At 34.1% G+C, this 22,825-nt stretch overlaps 1 long non-coding RNA gene and 1 pseudogene across 2 annotated transcripts; both read right to left on the reverse strand.

Annotated features, from left to right (window-relative positions):
• Window positions 1–397: 397 nt before the first annotated feature.
• On the reverse strand, window positions 398–2,233 carry LOC145953931 (uncharacterized). The gene is made up of 3 exons (XR_014431148.1): window positions 970–2,233; window positions 771–866; window positions 398–694 (listed from the first exon to the last, which is right to left on the reverse strand). It is a non-coding gene; the product is annotated as an uncharacterized LOC145953931 (long non-coding RNA).
• A 700-nt stretch (window positions 2,234–2,933) lies between these two features.
• LOC145953932 (uncharacterized) lies at window positions 2,934–8,928 on the reverse strand (annotated as a pseudogene). The gene is made up of 3 exons (XR_014431149.1): window positions 8,595–8,928; window positions 5,896–8,039; window positions 2,934–4,713 (listed from the first exon to the last, which is right to left on the reverse strand). The product of XR_014431149.1 is annotated as an uncharacterized LOC145953932 (transcript).
• Between the last annotated feature and the right edge of the window lie 13,897 nt (window positions 8,929–22,825).

Consider the following 22,825-nt stretch of genomic DNA (forward strand, 5'->3'; position numbering starts at 1 on the left):
ACATCGGTTTTAAAACTGACTTAGATAAGGTCGACGTAGATGAATGAACATATCTACATTGGTTACGTAAAAACTAACTTAGATGTATTTATACATTTAAGTTGGGTTTCACAAAACTGTCTTAGATGTGCACATACATCTAAGTCAGTTTTTTATCAAAACTGACTTAGATGTATATATGCACATCTAAGACAGTTTTTATATCTAAGTCGGTTTTTACGTAGAACCACTATAGATTGTATTTTTTTTTAACCAGGTTAATTTTTAAAATAAAACTGATTCGATTATAAATAACCTGCAAAAACTTATTCAATTATCCAACGTAAGAGAAACCAACAGAGACCAATTTGGGATCATTATCATTATAGAAATGGTTCAATTACATCATTATATAATATATATAATACTAAAGAAACAATATACTTGGAAACCAAGAGAGACTAATCTAGTATCCATAAAGAAGAGTTTTTCTCTTAAAAGGACAAGAGAAGCTAAAAAAAATTAGGTCACACTACATTAGACATGCACTAGGCTACCTAATACTGAAACCACATTCACCTATTTCTAAATTTTACATGTAATACTAGACCTTTCAACATGATCTATTTCTAAATTTTTCTAAAAATAAATTTCCCCAATGAATCTGAATGTCTTCCAATTTGGTTTCCACAAATGGTGTAGAATCTTCAAAAAGCTGCAACATATATAAATCATATATTAGTTACATCATAAAAAGCATTAAAAGAAATTAACAATATTTTTAAATGTACCTCACTCCAACCATTTGTTACTCCCCCTTCAATTATTTCTGACATCCAATTCATGACATAGTATCCACATTCATAATTTCCTTGTTGTTTATAACTCTAAAACGAACACCAAATAAAGTAGTATAAATAGTTTTGTTTAATTAAGGTAATAAAAGAATTTGTTAGGCACATTGACTTTAATTACGAACCACTTACTTACCATGGGGTAAATCCATTCTAAGTTCTTTGACAGTGCAGTAGATATAGCACTCATGACATTATACACAACCATAACACTAAAGAAAATAAAATGAACGTAAGTTACATAATTAAAATTTTATAATAAAGAGCATAAAAGTAAAAAACGTATTACAAATTAAAGTTTACCTTTTAACTAAATGTTTGACATGTATAATGGGCTTATGATGCAAAGAACAAAACCATACAGCAACATTACTCATAGGACAAAGAACCAACAACTGCCAATGATTTCTACATTGAGCCAAAATTAGTTAAACAATATATATATAAATTACATAAATTAAATGCAATAAGAAACATGTACTTACTGATCAATGTAAGGAGCCAAGTAAATTTGCTTCTGGGAGTTCTTTATCCTATCATTTATATAATTTATAGCCTCCTCTTTCTTATTCCCCCGATTTTTCTATGGATTGGGGCTCCAAAAATCCATACAAGTCATCATAGCCATGCTCTTCAATTTTTTGATTTAGATAACTAAAATTTATAAAATAAAAGTAATTTAGAATGAATCATAATTAATTAAATAAATATTGATACTAATAAGAATTGTGTACTTACAACATCCAAAATTGTATGATTGAGATGTTAAGCATTTTTCGTTCTATTAATTCACGTATATCATCAAATGTAATATAGAACACAAATTCATTAGCACCAACACCAAATAGACTTCCAGGACATATCACCTGAAATGGTCAAGTTGGATAAGTAACCAACCTAAAACAAAAAAATATTAAATAGTCTTTATATAAGTCAGACAAAGTCACCTTAAATGGGTTGCCATAAGTTAAAGTCAATGATGCCTCACGCAAATCACATATAGGATCATTACTGGGCTTGGACCTATGAACTGTTAGAATATCTTGTGTCTTCTTAGATGATGAAATATGTCTCACAAGACGTCTTGGCCATGAAATGAAAGTCTGTAGGGCCTGTCCAACCAGTTGAACCTCTGAAGTAGGCATAGGAACATGAGCATCAAAATCTCGAACAAACTCAACAACCACCTTGACCAAATCAGCTGTTAGAGGTACATGATGTATGGTTGAACTACCCTCATAAACTCTACCAATGGCCACTACACGAGGTGGTATATCATCAATGCATAACTCACGTACATGAGGCTTATCCCCTAATTCATTACCAGCCACAACAGTAGCACTTGAAGGAGTTGGACAACTACCTTTACTACTACCAAGGACCAGATCTACTTGAACTAGAAGAACATCCTGTGTTTGTGTATTACTGATATCATTTTTCTTGAGCTGTGCAACAACTTGTTGTGTGAGGAGTTCCAAATCCTTGGGAGTTAATTTAGCTATGGATAATCCATGTGACTGGCGTCGTCCATAGTACTGACTAATAGGAGTACCAACACCAGCTGTACGAACACGACCAGGATGCTCTAGTCGTCCAAGGGCAGTATTTAATATATCTTGACGCCCGTCGATAACAAAGGAACCCTGTGATGCTTGCTCATCCAACTCATTCTACAATAAACAAATTTAGTTTACAGTATATCGTAGAATAAAAAATTTGAGCAAATAGGTAAATAGTTTTATTTTATAAGAAAAGACTTACAATTTTTTTAGCAATTTGGTTAGCTGACTCAGAACTCAGTTAGCCTGAAATTTTTGTGGGAGCCATCACCCATAACTTATGACATGGAGGAGGAGTTGGAGGATCAATAACTACATCCTGACTAGCACCAGACTGTATTGCTTATTCCTTTAGTCTCTTTAGTTCATTTTTAGAATAATTTGTCACTAAGAGACCATAACCCCCACGAGATAATAGGTAAGGGGCATCATTATGTTGCTGGATAGCCTGTGCTTTTTCTCTTATAGCAGGCAATAATTGAATAACACCAAAAAATAATGAGAAAATACCCGTGTTGTATTATAAATTTTAAAAATAATAAACATAGTTTACCTGCCATTTAGGGTCATTCCTGATTTGTTTGAATTTTTCCCAATCTTCAAGGTCAATGTTATACTTACCACAAGGACTATTACCTTTCTGTTTCCTATTTATCCAAACCCTGGTAAGAAAAGACTTATATTGCCTAAATCTTGTAGAAACATGTTGAAGGATTTTTTTCCCGCAATATAGCATTATCCTAAAACTGATAGACTTCCTACAAAACAAATTTAAATTGAACAATTAATAATGATAAATTTAAACTAATCATACAAAGTTGTCAAATAATGATATACTGTCAAATGATGTAAAGGTAATGGAAATACCAAAATATCCTGCCAAATCAAATCCTTAGTAGCTTGTGGGACTTCTTTTCAAGAAGGAACTAAAATATTAATCTTGTCTCGAGCAAGGGTTCCTAAATAACTTGCAAATTGAACATTGTTTGGCCCTGAAGCTGTCCCAGTATTAGGATCCACATCAATTTCTATTTTTTGTCCCTTCATGCGTTTAAGGGCTACACTTTTCAACCGTGTTAGTGGTCTTTTTTTCCTAGGTATAGCCTCTAAAGTAGGGAGTGTAGGATCAGAGGAGTCTTCAGGAGTATCCATGTGTCTGTTTTGACAAAAAAAAGAAGCAAGGTCAATTAAAAAAAAGTAATAAAAATTAAATTAAAACATGAAAAAATTATGAATAGAATATTAAAATCTACAAGATAAACATAACTTATGTGTGACAATTAGATAGTAATGTTTTCCCATATGCCTTCATCATGATCATTACAAATGACATGAACGTCATCTTGCTCAATTTCTTCATTGTTAGTAGCCATACGTGTTGAGAATGAAAGGCTCTCCCAAAACTTAATTGTTGAATCATCAACATTGTGCACACTTCTACCTTGGAGAACAATGGACCACCTTTCATCAATGGGATCTTTGACATAAAATACCTATGTAGCTTGGTTTGCCATGATAAAAGGTTATTCTTTATGACCCACCTTGCTAAAGTTTACCATCGTAAATCCCATTTCATCAATTCGCACACCTGTGTTAATATCAACCCACTTGCACTTAAAAATAGGAACTTTAAATTTAGTATAATTGATCTCCCAAATTTCTTCAATGACTCCATAATAACTTGTGGATGCCACAACATGATTTTTATCATTCCTACTAGAAAAATGCATAGATTGAGCTTGAAGAGTGACCCCACTATTTTGCATGGTAATGTTGTCATCTTGTGACTTTGTGTAAAAGGAAAACTTATTGATATCATATCCAGTATAAGTATAAACATTATACTTAGGCTCATTTGCAAGACATTTTAAAGTTTTAGAAGCACTATCACCACTGAGTACTTTTTCTTTAAACCATTTTAAGAATGTCTTGTTATGCTCGTTGACCAATGATTTTTCATTCATTCTGGGGTTATTTTTCTTCAAAATAGTTTGGTGTTCAGATATGTAAGGGAGGACCTCATTAGTGTTGTTTAATATATACAAATGTGCTTGAAGTAATTCCTTTCGAAGAATGAATTTAACTTTTAAGCCTTTTGTACCCTGGCCTTCACATCTATCCTCATGCCGAGACTTTGGAAGCCCTACAGGTTTTTCTTTAGACATGTACTCTGGACAAAATTCAATAGCTTCTTTTGCAATATACCTTTCAACAATTGATGCTTCTGGACAGTATGGATTCTTACTATACCCTTTTAAAATCTTCACGTAACGCTCAATTGGGTACATCCATCGTAAATAAACAGGGCCACACATTTTGATCTCTGATCGAAGCCATATCCGGTCAAATAAATACAATTAAGTGTAGTACTAGGAAGTGACTCCTAGGTCGTCTCCCAAGGATCGTCTTTTACTGTTAAAGGCTTAAACACACGAAATGGGGGGTTTGGTTCAGAAATTCAGTTTGTAACACAATAAACGCAGATAACACAGTAAGTAAAATAGATTGGCTCCTTGTTTGGATTATAACTCTCTTATCCCTGGTTCTCAAAAGATTACTCCATTAACCACTTAATCCTTGTTCCATCCGAGTTAACCAACTAAGCGAAGATTAACTCAAGATTTCCCTACACGAATTAAGCAAACGTATACAACATCAACCTCTTCACAGATTAAGCAACTGTGACATTGATACAGAGGTTAAATGAAGAAGACAAAGCAGAACAGAGATATACAACCATAACTGAACCTCAAACAGAGATTACAATCCATAACAAGAAGCCAACCCAGGGGTTTTTAGCCTTCCATTAAAATACAACAGAAACAGAAACGAAAATGGAAACGAAAATGGAAACGAAAAATGGAAACGAAAATGGAAACGAAAATGCAAGGCAGAGAAGAGAAACGAAAATGCAATGTATTCTTCAAAATGTAAATATTCAAGTTCCACAACCAGAGAAGAAAAGGCAAAACGAAAATGGCAGCTCCCAGAGAACAAAACGTAAAATTGGGCTACAAGAGAGCAAAACGTAAACAGAAGAACCAGAGAGAAGCCAAAAACGTCCACAATAATGAAGGAGGCTACTGTTTACGTGGTCACATCAGACCCCTCCCCTAGTGGCTGCCAAGTCAGGCCTAGCCTAGACCTAAATGAGCAAAACGAATTGGGCCTAATAAAATACAAGTCTGACCCAATAAACTACAATAAAATAAAATATAAAATGAAAATAAATGTTGAGGTGGAAAATGGTGTTGAGGTGGAAAATGACGTGGCAGGTCCACTTGAAGTCCTAAATTAATTCCAAGCCCAAATAATTATTAAACTGCCTTGAAAATAAAATTTGGAATAATTAGATTCAAAAAATTCAAATTAGCTAAAATATGAATTACCGGTCCAATTACAGCCCAAATAGAAAACAATGCAGAATCTAAGCAATTAGGCACAAATCAAAGATTAAAATAAGTACAGAAAGGTAAGAAAATAGGGGAAAATATTGACTCAACAATCTCTCTAACTAGATAAACTATCAAATGAATCATGATGTCAAAAAAGGCTGGAGGAAAATACATCTCCAATTGGCATAAGATAATAATAGCCTCATTTTCCAACTCATCCAATTTATCAAGATCAATGACTTTAGCACATATAGCATTGAAAAAGAAGCACAAACGAGTTAACACATTTCTAACATTATTTGGCAAAATGTCACGTCTAGCCACAGGTAGGAGTTGTTGCATCAAGACATGACAATCATGAGATTTTAAGCCAACCAATTTGAGATTATTCAATGATACAAGGCTCTTAACATTTGAAGAGTATCCTTGTGGAACTTTCACACCTCTTAGACACCGACAAAAGCTCATTTTCTCTTTTTTTGACAAAGTATGACATGCTGGAGGCAAATATGTTCTCTTACCTTCTGACCTTGGATGTAATTGTGAACGTATACCCATCTCTAATAAATCTTGACGAGCATTCAATCCATCCTTTGTCTTGCCTTTAATGTTTAAAAGTGTGCCTATTACACTATCACATACATTTTTCTCGATATGCATAACATCTATACAATGTCTAACATCTAGATGGCACCAATAAGGAAGATTAAAAAATATTGATCTCTTCTTCCACAAGTTTTTCTCAGTTGACTTCTTTTGAGTTTTTCCAAATATAACATTTATGTCCTTCACCAAATCATAAACTTGTTAACCAGTTAAGGGTGTTGGTGCAATTTCATGTTCTTAAAACCCATTGAAAGCTTTTTTCAATCTTCGATATGGGTGATAAGGTTTGAGAAATTTTCGATGCCTAGTGTAAACAGTTTTCTTTCCATTCTTCAGTTGGAGGTAGCTTGTTTGTTGTTCACATATAGGGCATGCGTGATGTCCTTTAACACTATGCCCGCTCAAGTTCCCATATGATGGAAAATCATTAATAGTACAAAATATCATTGCACGCAACTTGAAAGTTTGTTGTCGATACCCATCAAACACGTCAACCCCTTCTTCCCACAACATTTTCAAGTCCTCAATCAATGGACTTAGGTAAACATCTATGTCATTTTCCGGCTGTTTTGGGCCGACAATCATCATACATAATATCACATATTTTCTCTTCATGCACAACGAATGAGGTAAATTGTAAAGTGAAAGGAGAAAAGGCCATGAACTGTGGTTGGTGCTTAAGTTACCAAAAGGATTCATTCCATCTGTCGCAAGACCAAGTCTTAGGTTTCTTGCCTCACTACCAAAATCTGGAAACAAAGCATCAATTTTTTTTCATTGTGGAGAATCAGCTGGATGGCGAAGCAAGCCATCACAATTTCTCTCGTTTGCATGCCATGTAAGGTTCACTGCATCATTTGCATTAGCAAATAATCGCTTGAACCTTTGAATGATTGGGAGATACCATAACACCTTTGCTGGAGGCCCCTTATTTGCTATATCTTCATCATTATTACCACCACCATCCTTTACTTTATATCGTGATACCCCACAGCGGGGACACTTGTGCACTGCTTCAAACTCTTTCCTGTACAATATACAATCATTAGGACATGCATGTATTTTCTTGTATTGTAAACCCATGGGACACAAAACCTTCTTCGCCTCATAGTGACGGTCCGGGAAAGTGTTGTCTTTTGGAAGCATTTGCTTCAACAATTGAAGCAACTCTGAAACTTTTATCACTCCAACCATTTCTTGCCTTTAAATTCATCAATCTTAACACCGCTGATAATCGTGTGAAGGTTATACAGTCAGGAAACAAAGGTGTCTCTGAGTCACTTTTTAAATCATCATACACATGTGAATGTGCTTGCTGAAAAGACTCTTGTCCCACATCACGAATCATGTCCTCTATTTGGTCATGCATTACTTCATCATCGTGCTGAGTTTGATACACTATTTGTATCTCTTTATGTTCACCATGCCATATCCATGTTGTATAACTCGTGAGAAACCCATCACAGATAAGATGGTCCCATATTTCATCAATTGTACGTCGCCTCCCATTTAAACAGTTAACACAAGGACAATAAAACTTCCTATTCAAATCTGTTTGATTTCGTTGAGCAAATTCCAAAAATTGTTCAACCCCATTTTGATACTCATTGGTGATTCTTTTAGAATTCATCCAACTACGATCCATTCTACATCACAAATGCATGATATAGTTAATATGCGACATCTAACATTTATTTAATATGCCAAGATCAATCCCTAAAATACACCTTGCTCAACACTATAGAAAAGGGGTTTACAGACTTTTGCCTGTCATGGCCACAATTATTTGATAGGTATATTAGTTATATTAGTAATAAGTGGAATTTTTAAGGGGATAGGAGTTGAGAAGAGTATGTCATTTGGTGATATAGAATTAAGACTATGGATTCAAGGAATTCTTTGTTTTCGTTCACTCAATCATTAAAGAAATTTTTTGATTAGGAATCATTTTAGGACAGAGCATATAACAAACATCCATTTTCGATCTATAACTTGATCTATCATGTTATTCATTGATTTATAGTTAAAAATTAAAAACACAAAAAACATATATGTTCAAAAAGAAAACCCAATAGATTCCATAAAATTAATTAATATTAACATCCATAACTCTTCATATCAGAATTTTTTTCCCAAGTTTGGACTAGGGAAATTTAATCATTAACAATTAGATGACAAAGACATGTATAATTTAGACATACCTTTTGGGTCACCTTCTTAATAGTAGTCTCACTAATACGTGACAACTGTAGAAATGGAGCAATGCCTTTAGGTGATCCACCAATAGTCTTTCTAGCATTGAAAGGAACAAATTTCATCCACTTCAACATGAGATAAAAATATGCAATCTAATGTTTTCAAATCAAAATAAATATTTAAATTTACTCTTTCACACTAAAGTAATAATAAATTTATGTCCAGATTCATGAATTTTACACATCACTTCAACTTAAATGACTTTTACACCATTTCAATCTTGTACTCATTGATCAATATTCCTAAATATTTATGCGGTCCAAAACAGAACCAATCACTCCCATAAGCAGGAGGAAATGTAAAATAAAAAACGAGGTGGGAGAAAATAAGGTGAAACAAAAATTCTGCTTGATGTGGCAGAATAAACATTTTTTTCCACCACACTTATCTCCAAAAACCATCGGACTCACATAAATACCTTTCAGTGATAGGTTTAAACAGAGAAAAACCAAAGGAAGCATACAAATAGAACAAATGCATATACTTTATCAATGTTATCACCTTCTTTTCTCAAAGTTGTTCAATTACCCAAGAACAATCTGAGACAATGTATAAGGGAACATTAAACCTTAAATTTTTTTACAAGGCCACCAGTTAACTAACATAGTACAAACATAGCTTCACATTTTTCTTCGGTTGAAGGTGCTTTGCAAGTTTGTTAAGAGATACATTTGTGGCCTAAGATTAAAATATATTGTATACTGCAACTTCATCTGCCTCGGAAAAAGACCAAATTCAATATAAAATTAATATTTAAAGATTGATATAACAAATTGCATGTATCCTTATTAGATAAACATCACAAACGATGCATGACACATATATTCGTTTAAGTAATGCTACACCTTAATTAATATTGCCCGACAGTACATATAAAAGTCCAACATGCCAATACAAAATCTTAATATCCGCTAAATATGCACCATATCATACAAGGCCACTTTATTGCAAAAACAACTTATTAACAATAATTGGCAGAAAAAATAGAGTGAATATTAAATAGAATGACATGCTCTACTATTTTAGTATCCACATCTTCAATACATGTCAATTAAAATAATATTTAACAAATAAAGCCAATCATACATAAAGGTAAAAAACCTTATCATCTAAGTATGTAAGTTTCTCTAACCTTTGAACCCCGTGATCATATCACCACACACTTTTTCGGAGTATAAATCTTTTTTGATGGATTCCTTTAACAATTTTATGCAAATTATCCCTCCAAACATTTTATCATATTAAGTTCAAACATTTTGGTTTGACTTTTACTCATTTACAAAATTAGTAAACCACCATTATTAAGCAAAAGGGTTAGAATAGACAGACCACTTGACAACTAGCAAGGCAACATGGGTCAGGGTGTTAATTCCAAATTCCATCGATGTCATTTTTGTCACTTTTCCAGCTCTGATAACATCAGTGTCCGCTAAAGTTTATTATTATTCTTGTGCCAATGCACATGATAATCATTTTTCTCTTTTTCATCAAGGGGAGCCTGAGTGCAACGGTTGAAATTGGTGTTTTGTGACCCGGAGTTCAATAGTTCAGGTCATGGAATTGGCCTCTTGCAACAAGGTAAGGTTGCCTACATAGACCCATATAGTGGAACTGACCCCACACAATGCGGGGGTCTCACATCATCATTGATATCCTACCCTTTTTACCTATTACTAAAAGAACATGTCAAAATTCAATGAATTACTTGAAAAAATAGCCATTATCAGTTAGTGAAGAGCCGAAACATTGACTGAGTTACTTGACAACCAAGTTGTTCACATATTGTTAAGGTAAGGTTTTAAATTGCAGACTGCATTGCATGATGTGGCTGTAGGTTGCCACAACTACATTAGGTTGTGATTGCAAACCACATTGTCTGCAATTGGCCTAGTACAACTACAATTTAAAACCATGTGTTAAGCTATAAATGCATGTATAGAGAGAGAGAGAGACTCACATTTCTTTGGTCCCATAAAATTGAACAAAATATTTCTTTGGATCAGGGGGTTTCTCCCATTCTTCGGGCTTGCTTATTTGAAGATAAAGAATTAACAAAATTAGTAGCCTCATCATTAATTAACAACCCAAAAATCAACCTCTACAGCTAGTTAGTTAACCATTTAACAATACAGAAATATCACAAGCATGATTGTAACACCCCTAAATAATTAAAATAACAGGGGAAAAAATCATAGATCAATCAAAGAGCCTAAAATCCTAACAATGTTAAACTTGAAAGGTATGTGCACACACTTAACGACAAGAAAATTCTTACGAAGAATGCACAAATCCCTCATACGCAAAATTAAAATACTTAAAACATCGAAACTCAAAAACCCTTGGTTGGAAAAATAGGAATTAAAATAGAAATTAAAATAGGAAAAGTCTAATTTGAAGGTGAGAATGGTTACTGTAGAAATGCAGAGAAGAAGAAAGGAGTGTCGGTGCCGTTGTTTGGTGGCAAAACAACGTCGCACGAAGAGCGAAAGGAAAGCGTGAGGTTAGCAAATAACAAGGGAAAAACACGAGATAAAGAGAGAGTGAGGGAACGTGTGGTTTCTCAATTCTCACTCACTTTCTGGCTCTGTGCGGTGTGCGCAGTGATAATGCTTCGTTTTTGAACGGGAAGCATTATCCTCTCCTTCATTTCTGAAATAAGGGAGAGTGAAGGGGGAAATGCTTCGTTTCTAAAATAAGGGAGAGTGAAGGGGGAAATGCTTCATTTATGAAATAAAGCAGTGATAAGGGAGAGTGAAGGGGAAAATGCTTCATTTATGAAATAAAGTAGTGATAAGGGAGAGTGAAGGGGTAAATGCTTCGTTGTGAGACTGAACGGTGCACATGAAGGGAGAGTGAAGGCACGAATTTTGGGTTTCCATCTAAGTCGGTTTTACACAAAAACCGTTGTAGATCACTTAACATCTAAGTCGGTTTTACTAAAAATCGTTGTAGATATACTTGTGTAGGCTATTCTACTACGGGTATTGACTAAACCGTCGTAGATAATGTTTCTTTTATTTACAAAAATGTCACCGCGTCTTATTCTACATCATTTTTCAGTAAACTGACTTAGATTGAGCGACTTAGATTATCCTTTTTGTAGTAGTGTGGCGTTTTATATGATTAAAATCTCAATCAATTGAGCCATAGGATGGGGCCACAAATATCGCATGATGAAGGTTGACGCATAGGGGGAGAAGGTTGTCATGATCACAATGGGGATTGCATGATCTATTTTTAGGGACATGCTTTAATTGAATCCACATCAGCATGTGACATGGGAAGCTTCCTTGTATTCTTTTTCCAACTTCTTTTCATGCATTACTATGAGAATTTACCTTTTATTTATCTTTTGGAGCTCGTGACAATAGGATTCATTAAGTAAACTAATCATTACAAAACCTGATAAGATAGTGTCACCTTGAAACCCACAGTCGTGCATAGGGCTCTAAAGCCATTCACATTATATATGTCAATCAAACTTCATTTCCCAGTTTCAATATATATATATATATATATATATATATATATATATATGTGTGTGTGTGTGTGTGTGTGTGTGTGTGTGTAAGTGATTTTGTTTTTATTTTAATTTAATTTTCTGTTATATATATATATATTATCTTATGCATGATATATTATTTTATCTATTATATATTAAGTATAAATCGAACGAAATTAAGTGTTTACACATTGTGGATGTATACTTTAAAAACTGTCATGTATTTGTTGAACATGGTTCCTAATAAGACAATTCTAAAGATACCTTTTGAGTTGTGGATAGGTAGAAAACCCAGTTTGAGACACCTACATATTTGGGGGTGTTAGTAGAAATTAGAGTATACAATCCACAAGAAAAGAAATTGGATGCAAGAACAATCAGTGAATATTTTATTAGTTATTTAGAAAAATAAAAAAAGTATATGTTTTACTGTCTGACACATAGTACAAGAATTTTTGAAATTGGAAATGTCAGGTTCATTGAGAATAGTGAAACTAGTGGGAGTGAAGTTTCACGAAATGTGGAAATTAAAGTTAAAGTACAAGTTCCTTTAACTAGTGCTTTTACTTCAAAAATTGGTGTTCCTTATGCTGTTAAAGCACACAACAATCAAGAAGAACAACAAATTAATGATCCTGAGGTTAATAATGAACTTGTTGTAGAACAACAATACGAAATAGTATTAAGAAGATCCTAAAGAGAAAGAAACTCTGCTATTTTGAATGATTATGTGGTATATCTACAATAGTCAAACGATGACTTAAGCATTGATAATAATCCAGTTTCATTTTCAAAAGCCATTGATGGTGATAATTCTGATAAATGATTAGATGCCATGAAACATGAGCTTAAATCAATGGCACAAAATGGTGTATGGGATCTTGTAGAATTGCCTAAAGGATGCAAAATAGTTGGGTTTAAATGGGTCTTTGAACTAAGCGTGACTCTCATGGCAATATTGAACATTACAAGGCTCGACTTGTTGTCAAAGGTTTTACTCAAAAGGATGAAATTGACTATAAAGAAACCTTTTTGCTAGTTTTTAAGAAAGATTCCCTCAAAATTATCACGGCACTAGTAACTCATTATTGTTGAGCTTAGGAGAGCTGAAGACTTAAAGAGTTTTGATGATCACAACTAGTGTACAACAACAACTTGGAACACAAAAACAAAGTCAAAGAAGAGTCAAGGAAATGCTTTGAAATGGAGCTATGTAATAGAACTTAGGAAATAAATTGTTGTGAATGAATTTTTGTATTGTGTGTGCTAAGTGTGCTTTGTGCATAAGCAAAACTTATCTGAATCAAGTAGGGAGTAGATGATGATGAGTTAAAAACATTAGAAAGTTATTTTGAAGCTTAAAATGAAGTTTTAAGTATTAACTCAAAATAATCGATTATTGTTAAATATAATCGATTATTTCAGCAAATAGGCTAAGTGGAATGCCTTGCTGTAATAATCGATTATTTGCCAAAATAATCGATTATTTCAGGAACAACTCTCTGGAATAATCGATTATCCAGCTAAATAATCGATTAAATTGTTCTTGGTTGGTTTCCAGAAAACCTGAAGAACAAAATAATCGATTATTCTTTAAAATAATCGATTATCTGTGTCTGAAACTTTTATAAATAGTTTGAACTTTGAGAAACTTCAGACATGAGTTAGAACTGACAATCAATTTGTGAAAAACGTTTTTGTGAGTCTATGTGACATCTTGGAGAGTTTTTCTTTGTGAAATCCAAGAGTGAAAACGTTTGTGAAAAGCTTTGGTAGAAGATCATCATCATCATATTCTTGAAAAAGGAAGATAAGGATTTGTTCAAGAATTTCAGGTGAATTCGTTCCTTTTATTCTTTGTGAATCTTTGTGAAAAATCTTGAGAAGGGTTTCTCAAGTAATAAGGTTTCTTGTAGTGGGTTCTACAAGGGGTGCTTTCTTGGGGTCAAGAAAGTGATTATCTTTTTGTGTTGAAGTATATGCATGTGTGTGTGCTTGTAAACCTTCTTGCTTAAAGATAGTGGAACAAATCTTAATCAGGTGGTGATTAAGGACTGGATGTAGGTCACATGTGGAGTGGCTGAACCAGTATAAAAGACTTGTGCAATCTTCTTCAACCTTATCTTTTACTTTGTGTAATTTCTTGGGTGAACTTTAAAGAAGATAAAACTTGATTAACAAGTGTATGTGAATCTTGATGGTTTAAATCTATAATTGAATATTATTGTTGAACCTCATTATGTTGTAATCAAGTGAGCACATTGCATTCATATTTTCATAACAAGTCTTTAGGAGGGCGTCATTTGGAAATTCTGTCATAGAAAAGTTTTGATTGAAATTAAGATCCAAAATACTCTGATAAATTTTTAAAGGGTCATTGAATCCAATTCACCCCCCCTCTTGGATTGTGCCATTATTTTCTATCAATTATGATCTTGAGTTACTTTAAATAGATGTTAAAGCTATCTTTCTGAATGAGAATTTAGAAAAAGATGTTTATATGGACCAACCAGTGGGGTTCATTGACGAAGGAAAGGAACACATGGTATGTAAACTTAAGAAATCAATATATGGACTTAAATAGGCTTCTCAACAATGGTATCTTAAGTTTAATGATATTATTATGTCTTTTGGATTTAAGGAAAACACTGTTGATCGATGTATATATCTGAAAGTTAGTGGGAGCAAGTTTATATTTCTGATTCTATATGTTGATGACATCTTGGTTGCAACTAACGATCTTGGTCTTCTTCATAAGACTAAGAAATTTCTTTCTAACAACTTTGAAATGAAGGATATGGGTGAGGCAAGTTATGTGATAGGGATAAAAATACTCCGTAATAGATCACAAAGACTGATAGCCTTGTGTTAGAAAGCATATATTAATAAAGTTTTAGTGATAAATGTTCAGCATCTTCTGTTCCAATATAGAAAGGAGAAAAATTTAGTCTCATACAATATCTTAAGAATGATTTGGAATGAAAATAGATGGAAAACACCCCTTATGCATCTGTTGTTGGGAGTTTAATGTATGCTCAAACATTGGAAAGATGCAAAGAATGTCTTAAGATACGTGCAAGGGACAAAGAATCACATGCTTACTTATAGGAGATCTAATCATCTTGGGATGATTGGATATACAGATTCAAACTTTCTTAGTTGTATGGATACAAGGAAGTCTACATTTGGTTATGTGTATCTTCTAGCCAGAGGAGCAATTTCATGGAAGAGTGCGAAGTAATCAATCATTGTTGCATCCACCATGGAAGCTGGATTTGTGACATGCTTTGAGGCCATAGTTCAGTCTAATTGGTTGCAGAATTTTATTTTTTGACTTGGACTAGTCAACAATATTGCCAAGCCCCTAAAAATTTATTGTGATAATTTTGCAATTGTCTTCTTTTCTAAAAATGACAAGTATTCTAAAGGTTCTAAACATATGGAATTGAAATACTTTTCTGTTAAAGAAGAGGTTCAAAATCTAAGTGTCAATAGAACATATTAGCGTTGATCTTATGATTGCTGACCCTTTAACAAAAGAGTTATTACCCAAAGTATTTATTGGCCATGTACAAAATATGGGCAATATGTCTACTAGTAAATGTTGAATGTTAATGTTTTATTAATGCCTATTTGACACTCTGAGCTCATTAATGTACAAGTTTATGAATTTTCTATTTTCTACTTTATGTATATGCATGCAAATTATGACGTGGAAAACACATTATGTGATTGTTAATGAAAATGACTTTATGTTTGAACCCATTACAGACTTTTCATGATAAAGTCATATTAAGGAGAAGGATAATATGTAGTACAAGGAAGGGAATGTGTTGATTGAATGACATGTAACCATCATGACTCTTATTATTTCTGTATCTTTAATTATAATTAATGATGGAACAAATTAATTAATTTCTTTAAATGCACATTCTGATTTATGTAATTATAAAATCATAAAGTGTTTTGGCATTACATGAGTCAACTAGGAGAATGTTAGAATAAATAAATAATATCCAATAATATGAATCATGTAAATGAAGAGTTGGTTGTATATGATTTAATATGTGTTAGTGGGAAGTTATGAGAAGTTATTTTTTAAACTTTTGGTAACCGACTCGATAGGAGTTAGTTAATAAAAGGGGAAATAGGGTTCTGTCTCTGTCATAAGAGTTTCTTATTGTTCACCATCAAGAAAGAACATGAGAAATAATAGTAAGGAAAAAAGATAAATTGAGACAAAGAAGATTTAATAATTATTCTCATTAGACCTCTTATGAATCACGGTAAGTCTCTCTTACTATTGTAAATTATGTATGTGAGAATCATATATTCTAAAATCGTTTGATGTATGATAGTTTCCTAAATTATGAACGTTATGAAAACTATAATAAACATAGAAACCCATAAATAATGTTATTTCACGTTTGGGACTGTTGTATCCTGCTTCAAGCGACCATAGTCTTGCTTTAAGTGAATTTATCTCACTTCAAGCAAATTTAGGCTCACTCAAGTGAGGCCTGATAGAGAGTTTTGGTTGGTGCTTGCTTTGAGCGAGTTTTATCTTGCTTCGAGCGTGTTGATCTTGCTTAACACTTGCTCTAAGCAAGCTAATCTCTCTTAAGCAAAAGATTGCTTCACTTAAACAAGTAGATGGTCAAATTAGCTTTTGTGATCTTCATAAAAGTTGTAGCTCTGGATGTTAGCTTTCAAATTGCATTGAAATCACTTAAAAAGGAAGTCTATAACTCAATTTATAATCAAAATAGTAAGCAAAGGTCAAACTATCAAATTTAGGCTAAAATGTTGCAATTTTGTATTTATTTAAAATACTAGATGCATAATTAGCTCTTAAGGTCAACATAGAAGTCGGAAATAATTGTCTTATCTTTCTAATAGAATTATGATTAACTTAATATCATATATATAGCTCCAGCTAAGGTGTTTGGATCACGCGATATCATAGAAGATTAAGTTATAGAAATGTAGTATGTGAGTGTGTTATTGATATGCTTTTGAGCTATGTATGAATTGTAGTGATGTGATCGCTTATGCCATTGATTGCTAATATTTAATTGATATGGTTGAATTGTTAATTACTATATTGAGAATGGTTGGTGATTTTATGATATGAGATCAATTGGCAATGAATTAATGAGATCATGTGAAATGTTATGAATAGAGTCTGTTTGACATGCATCATGTGCATAAAAGTGTTTTTTCAAAGGGTGAGATATGGAATATGTAACGCCATGGAAATAGCGAGCTATTTGATAGATATACTTTATATTATATATATGTATGTATGTAAGTATGTATATGTTGTCTATATGGATTTGGATTGGATTATGGAGGTGTAGATTTGAAATGTACTTATCTTTGTGCATGTTGTATAATTATGTGGTTTTGATTAGTTATTTGGACATAGTAGTGACTTTGTAGTATAAGATGAGAGGTTTATATAGGCATGTGTATCATGAATGTGGTGAATGATGCATTGTACACCATTATACTGAATTGGTACTAAGAGAGAAGAAGACTGATCACCTTCCTTCTCATCTTAGTTAAGTGACGTATTATGGCATGCAACTCATTATTCCAAGCATATGTATCTGAAAGTGATGTTTGTTTGTGTGTTGATACATGTTGCATTTCATATGGTGGTGAGTTGTGAGTATTGCATGGAAATGAATAGGATGGGTAGGATATTGAAGGATAGGAACATAAGATAAATTCGGTCTTTCTGAGTGAATTTGAGGTTGTTTTAGAGCTTAGGGTGTTGAAATACTTCAAGGAATAAAATATTTGAGGTGAATAAGTGCTAAGGGTGAAATTTGGAAATTTTGGAAAATGGCTATATATAGGGACTTAGGACCGGAGGGTTTCATTTGTCAAACAAAGACAATTTCTAGAGAGAGGAAGTAGAGAGAGAGGCTCTGATCCGGAGGGAAGCTGAGGACACATTTGGGAAGTTTATCAAGCTAGGATCAATCTTCACAACTGGAGTTTCAAGAGATTTGGCCTCTAAATTCTTGAAAAGGGGGATTAAAGTTTGAGTTGGGATTTGAGGGTTTTGTTCAAACCTTGCATTTCTAAGGTTTCTAAGGTAAGGGTAGTACTTATAAGACTTAATCTGGTGTGTATGGGTTTGAAATATCACATTGATTTCATGTTTTAGGCATGATTGAGGCTAAATTGAGTGGAAAGGGTCTTGGTAGGGTTTCCCTATGATTTCCATGGATTAATGGTTAATACTTGATTTTATTGCTTAAAATGTTGTTTTTGGATATTGTTTATGCTTTATAATGGTTCGAACTCATGTAATTTGGATTGGGTTCATGATTGGAAGCAATTTTCAAAGTTTTCGGGGGTTTCTGGTAGTAAATGCGCCGGGAGCAGTTCTTGGCACCGGGCGTGAATTCATCAGGGACCACCATTGCCAAATCACGTCGGGCGCGAGGCTAAGTCATGCCGGGCGCAATTTGAAATAGGAATCCCTGGGTGAATCATTCCGGGCGTGAGAAGAACCATGACGGGCGCACTATCAGACGTGGGCCTTGTATTTTTGGTTAATGATATTGCACCAGGCGTGAGCACGCCGGACGTGGAGACTCATTGGGAGTCTCTATCTGGAATTGCGCCGGGCGTAGGATAATTGCGCCGGGCGCTAAGACCTCTATAGGTCTCTGTTTGAGTTTTGCGTCAGGCGTGAGTATGTTGGTCTTTAAGTCTTCATGAAAATTGTAACCTTGGATGTTAGCTTTCCAATGGCATTGGAATCACCCAAAAAGGAGGTCTAGAACTCCAGATATGACTATTTTAGTGAACAGAGGTTAAGCTGCCAGCATTGGTTATAGCTATTGCGGTTTTTAGAATTTTTAACAAAGTAGATGATGGAATTATGACTTGATGTCTTCGTAAGAGTTGTAGAAAATCTTCTTATCTTTCATATGAGATAAGTATGAGCATGATAGGGGTAGTATAACTCTTAATATGCTGTTTTATGTGAAGATTTCCATTTTACAAAGGGTGATTTGGTTAAGTTGATAGTTATTTTGGGTGTTTAATTATTTATGTTGTTATATTGAGTAATTTGGCATGGTTATGGAAAAGTTTGTATGTAATTATGGAATATGCTATGTGTGTTTGGTTTGGAAAGCTAATAGGACTTAGAGGAGTAAGGTTATGGTATGGATTGGGAGATCTTTTGGTGAGATCAGGATATAATCTTTGGGAAAATATGGAATTTGGGAGTCCCATGGTGAGGATTCCAATATGGAACTTTTCCAAAGATTATATAATAAACCACTTCAGATGTTAGGTGGATTCTGAAGTACTCCTCTAAGTATTCTATTTGCTACCGGTATGAGGGCAAGGCCGAGTCATACCGATGGATGAAGTGGCCGCGATCACCAGGGTTATGTGACGACGTAACCCAACTGTATATTTTCCATGAGAGGTTAGGTGTGTGACATGGGCAGGTGACATGTTCACGAATTCAACACTTGGTTTGGATGTGTTGAGGTCAACATTTGGTTTGGATGTGTTGGCTACTTCATGGGATTATACAGTGGTGTGACTTTGGTTTGGATGTGGATTATGTATGCATTTGGTATGGATTGTATACATTGGTTATGGATTCTTTATTATCATAGATTATGTATGTATTGGCATGGATGTGTATACATTGGATTTTGGATTGGTTTATATTTGGTATGAAAATGACTTGTTATAATGTTGTCATTCCCTTGGTATGGATACATACTGTTGATGAATATCTATGTTAATGATATTTCATCTTATTGTACTATGGTTGGTTTTATACGTGCTAACTCTTATATTTCCATGATGTGGACTGTGATGATCTCACTATGTGGGGGAACAGATCAGGTGTGAGGCTTTGGGATGGCAAGGAGTCTTTTGGGTAGCTGCTTGAGAAGTGGATAAACTTAGAGCTTAACCAGAACCTAGGGTGTCTTAATTTGATACTTTCATGATGTTGTAATTATATTATCTTTTTGGATGACTGTATAACCTTGCTGAGGATGACTCTTTTATAAAATTATATTTTATATTATGGAAACAATTTATACGTTATTGTATATTTACACTCTAGTGTAGTTGGCCTTTGCTCTATTTTCTTTATTATATATTATTTTATTTTAGTTGTCATATTGGTTGTTGATGTGACGGCCTAAGGCGGATCGTTATAGAATACACCACCATGGAAGGTCCCTTGTGTAAAAACTTGGAAGCCAACCTTGGGGATAACCTGATTTGGAAGTTCTAGTCATGCCCTCATGAGCATGGGACGTATCTTGTGCGACTTAGCTATCTTGACTAGACATTGGTAGTATGTCTTTCTAGTGATAATGACATAGGGTGTGACCTGACATGTACTCCTAAACTACTCTAGTGTGTTGTTAGCGACAATGCATAAGTGTGATATGTGAAGTCTATACTAGAGCCACATCCATGATAACATGTAGCTTGTGTCTGTTGCATGTGCATTATAATCTTATTGTTGTTTACTATGCTATGAATAAGTTAAATATGATGTGTAACTGTATATGTTATATTTTATTATATGTGTTGTTTGTATTTAGCTAGCGGGTTTGCATTCCTATATTGTGAGTTTGAGTGAGATATTTCTCACTCACTTTCCTTTTGTATTATTTCCTAGTGATTTCTGCAAGTGAGCATTAACATGGTGCTAAGGAAGTTGGTGATGAGGCTTAGACCTTAACGTTGGGTTTTTCCCTGATAGGATACGTGACACCGAGGATTAGTTAGGATTAGCTAGTATTTGACTTAGGTTTTTTAATTTAAGTAGTTTCATTTTAATTCCTTTGTAATTTGTTATTTCCACTAAGTTTAGTTTATGTTAAAATGTAATCTACCTATGTGAATTTGAGTTCATTTATTACGCCGAGCTTATTCAATTTATATTATTCATGTGTTATGGTAGGCGAGGGTAGAGGGTGTCATAGTTTCTCCACCTCTAGGATCCGTTGAAGCTTCCAATCTTTTCCATGGATTCAAGAATCCAATTTAGAATAAAGAAGATGAAAATAAGAAGAAGATGGATGCGCCACTCCAAAGCTTAAAGATAAACAAGTGAGAGTTCTTATTAGAAGGAGGAATTATTGATGAAAGAACTTAAGGAGAAGTTTCTCCTTCTAGAGAACTAACACTTTTGTTGAGAGAATTTGAGTATGTGATATGATATCATAAGCAAAAGTGTGCAATAATATAATGAAATTCAAATATATAGAGGTTTAAAAGCTTATGGTGCATTTAGACACCTAATTTCGTCCGGACCAACAAAAGAAATGAAATGGATATCTATCATCAAAGAAATGGAGCTCCCAAGCATGGAAATAACAGGACATGACATTAGAAGGCCTAAAAGCCCAAACAAGCTGGTTTTACTAGCCAGGAACAGGCTATTGCAAAACCGGAACGGGTCGTTCCAAGTTTCTTAAAAGGGCCTAAAACCCTAGTTTGGAACGGGCCGTTCCAAGCTCCTAAAAAAGGGCTAAAACCTTAATTGAAACGGGCCGTTCCCTAAACTGGAACAAACAGTTCCTAAACTGGAATGGGTCGTTCCAAGTTATTAAAATGGCCTAAAAATCCTTGTTTGGAACGATCGTTCCAACCTAGTCAATCATGTGTTAATCTCATCTTTAGAATGGGTCATTCTAGTTTTAGAACAGGCCGTTCCAGTTACAAAATTAACACAAAACGGTCGGATCCAGAACGGGCCGTTCCGATTTTGGAACAGGCCGTTCTGGCAACTTTCTGATGTCTATAAATAGACGACTCGGACACAATTCTCAAGGACACAAAATTTCGTTCAAGACTCCTTAGAGCTCGAAATTTCTCTCTCTCTCCCTCCTATTGTATTTCTTGAGTTTTGTGAGGCATATTGTAGTGCGAAAGGTTGCCACAAAACACATAAAAATCTCCATATTTGAAGATTCAATAGAGCTCGTTCAAGAGGTATTTCAGTCAATCTTCTTCTCTTCCTTTTATTTATTATCTTTGATACATCTTGTTATAATAAAAGCAATCATGTAGACATTTTAGGATTAATCGTGTAATTTAAATTTATAGCATGTAAATAAATATTAATAAAGGGGATCTAATATTTAATTTATTATTTCTTATCATGTTTACTGCATCATAGGGTACCGATTGAGGGCGCTGTAGAGGTGCTTAATACCTTCCCTACACGTAACCGACCCCGAACCCAATTCTGGTTATCTAGGCCATTATTGGATCTTTAAAAACCTTTTCTTTTTCTAATGTTTTGAGTAAAATATTGGTGGTAACTCCATGAACTCATTTTTCAAAACCATTAATTAAGGATTAGTCTGGTGTCTGAGTATTCCCTAATTATGAGATCTTTAAAAGGATGTCTAAACCATAGGTCGCAAGATTGGAAATTTTCGGGTTGCGATAGTGCAAGCTAAGCTAACCTAGGTTAGGTTAGCTTGAACTCAAGCTACTTAACCTTAACCTAACTAGGTGGACAACTCGCCCAAGTTGGTCCCTTCAAGTTCCAACATCATTCAAACTCTCCATGCAAAAAAGGTCACGTGGATAACCCATGATGGCAAGGAGACAAGGTGGAGACATTTGATCTAGAAGAGCCACTTGGAGAGTGCCATG

The sequence above is a fragment of the Cajanus cajan genome, chromosome 1 (genome assembly GCF_000230855.2).
Source record: "Cajanus cajan strain Asha chromosome 1, NIPB_CcT2T_4, whole genome shotgun sequence".
NCBI lineage: Eukaryota > Viridiplantae > Streptophyta > Magnoliopsida > Fabales > Fabaceae > Cajanus > Cajanus cajan.